Here is a 3,353-nt window from a genome sequence, read left to right on the forward strand (position 1 = left end):
GCAAATTAAGGGAAAACAGGCGAAATATGTAAAAATTAAGTTGGTAGAGGGTGATTTTGATAATATTGAATAATCTCCAATTAAAATGTACAAAGATGGATCCATTTTAATCGGAAGATGAAATTAAATGCGTATTACAATTCGAATAAAGCTACATCACAATTTTATAATTGGAATAATTTAGATAAATTTTCAAATAATAAGTCAGTTTCACGCTAGTTCTTTTAAAGTAAATTTGTGCATAACATTTAGATATCTACCATTTGTATGTTTCGATAAACATCGACTTCACATCACTGCGGTTGTTCTGGCTATTTCACACAATTAACAAGAAAATGATACCTTATTCTTTTGCATAATCATGCAATGAAAATAAAAATTACATAAACGGATGATCAAACTTGATATTATTTAATAAAAATGTAATTTTTCCAAAATATCGTAAAGAAAAATCGATACATTTTCACACTCGTTTTGCTATATCGTAAACTAAGTCGAAACTACTTAGTAGAAGTCTGACATGCGACTATGAATAGAGGTAAATTTTAAGTTGGTACTTAAATTTAAGTTGCAACTTTGTTAGTTTCGACTTAGTTCCTGGACTATGAATACGCGCCAATGTATCGGTTCATGAATTAAAGTACCCTGCACACTTGTATACAAATGCTAATGCAATATTATGTGGATCACACAGTATCACTCACATCCGCCAATCATAACATAAAATTGGTATAATTAAACAATTGAATTTAAACTTTGGATTATAGAAAATACAATAATTATAACCAAACTTCATTGTTAATCGCCACCCAAACAACCAATAATAATAACAACAAAAAATATGTATATGGATATACATAAACGAAAGACTCGGAGCGGAAACTCGGCCATTCCGCCCGATCACATCATGGGATCGGAAACTTGGGCTTTCCGACCCAAGTTAGTACAAGCAAATAGCGCAACGGGGATCGAGGAAAAATTAAAACCGCTATAATTTTATCAAATACAGCATCACGGTAGACTGGAGACTCGGCCTCGCCAGCTACTTACTGCTTGAATTTATTATACACATATGTGCAAAGAAATGTTTAACCACGTCCTTTCGTACTAACCTTCTTTTTCCAATATCTAGGAAGCCGAATACAATTTTATATTTATTTTTTTAGTTTATTTGTTAATGTAGGTGTGGTGGTTGAATGGCCCAACCGATGTTGCTTATAGCAAGGGGCCGGCATGTTTAGGCCATAAGCCTAAACCAAACTTTAAAAGGATGAACCACCCTAATATATAATCGCACACACATACACATATATGTACATGCATACGAATATGCACATACACCCTTTTGCATTATATTTCCCGCCAAATACTTAATATAAACAAATTAGCTTAATTTCCCCTCAATACAGTTCGCCTTCTATAAAAGAGCGCGGTCATTCCTTTTTTATCACTATCAAGCACGGACGTCTTTCACCCACCACCCTTCATCTAACACAAGGTAATATTGTAAATATTCTCCGAAAACCAAACACTTTCAATAAAAACTTAGCAAGCATATTATTAATTTAAACAAACTTGTCTTCTTTCCTTTTCATTAAATTAAAACATTGATGCCCTGCTGGAATTGCGAGCCACATATGTGTCAGTGTTCCCAAAAACTAATTTGAAAATAAAAATCCGAAACTTATCCATGTTGGGTGACCTATACACTCATACGACTGAAAAAATTATGACCAATACTGTTCCTTGGTAATGTGCGACAAATATTAGTTAATAATTATCTTGTATTCTTACTAAATAACTTAAATATATACGTTTTCTATACCTGCAACTTTATTGGCTTTTTATTCGATTTTGACATACAATGTTTTAAACCATGATAAGACGTAATCATAGGACCTTTTACAACAAAAAAGGGAAGTATTAGGGCATTCGCACGAGGCGATTTTATAGGGCATTCGCACGGGGCGATTTTACAGGCAACAAAAGTTGAGTACGTAGTTGGATGAGAAGTTGAAAGTGAAAAAGTTGCCATCCCTATTCAGACGAGGCGATTTTGGATTCAACACGAATCGTTATTTACATTATTGAAAATGAATTTAAATCGCAAAATTTTATTAATTGGCGTAAATTTGGTAAGCCAAGCGTTGGTAGAAGTGCTTTTAGCGAAGCTGAAAGATAAAATAAGAGTAAAAAAGTAAAAAAGAAAAAAAGTATGTATACAGAACAGTGTTGGCATTTTTGGTACAATTGTACTTGTTTGATACAATTTCATTTACAATATACTTTCCTACTACGCAGTACTTTTTAGTAAAATTTTGTAATGAATACTAAAAATATATAGCTCTGAAAATTCACAGTTCGCCTGTTCGTATTTACCTTTGTAAGTTTTGAAAAATGGCTTGAACGAACATAGCCTAGGCAAATTTTTAAAGAAACTTTTCGATACTAAGTTTTATTAAAACAAAATGTCAAAGTCAGCTTCATATAGAAACAAAGTCTTCTTTAGTTATAAGAAGAGATTTTCTTAAATATAATACCTTTACGGCACTCACATATGGACAAGGTTTTACTATTTATTTTATTATTCTTTAATTTTAATTATCTGTTTATAAACAATAATGTATTCTTTAAGAAAAAGTGTATAAACCCAAGATTAAATCTTTGCGAAACATCCAAAAACAAACATACTATCGTAAAAATTTCGAGCTTTATTAATATTCTTTAGTTTTTAGCCCATTCAATTTTAGTATAATAAATTGCGGCTAACAAATCGGCTGCCGGCTAAATCGAATTTTTTCCGGCTGTTTGTTGTCGCAACCGGCTAAATCTAGCCGGAAAACGGCTAAAATGGCAACGCTGCTTGCTATCATCCTCACATATGTTCATGAGAGTATACCAACGAAGGATGAGTTAATACAAGGAGATAGCAAGACCACAAAACTACTCTAGAAAATTAAATTAATTGTACACAAACATATGTACATACACAAACATATGTACATACGTACAAATATATATAAAACCATTCAAACATATGTACATACATGAAAACATTGCTGTCCATAAGTACATACATATGCCCATCAGTACATCAACGAAGCCCGCTTGCTTCATCATAAATATATCCATACTAACATATATATATATGTATGAATGGATGTAGTTACGCGAAGTCCGCTTGCATCATTTATACATATGTGACCTGGTCTACGGAAAGGGGGCTTAGGTGTCAAGAAATCAATTTTCACTTTTTGGTTGATTCGGATGGAAGATGAGATGCTTTTTCACGTGGTGAAAAGCAGAAAATCCTAACTTGCTTAGAAGTGTACTAAAAATGTAGAGAAAGAAGA

Source organism: Rhagoletis pomonella, unplaced genomic scaffold (assembly GCF_013731165.1).
Source record: "Rhagoletis pomonella isolate Grant_MI unplaced genomic scaffold, Rhpom_1.0 Rhpom_scaffold_00142, whole genome shotgun sequence".
Taxonomy (NCBI): domain Eukaryota; kingdom Metazoa; phylum Arthropoda; class Insecta; order Diptera; family Tephritidae; genus Rhagoletis; species Rhagoletis pomonella.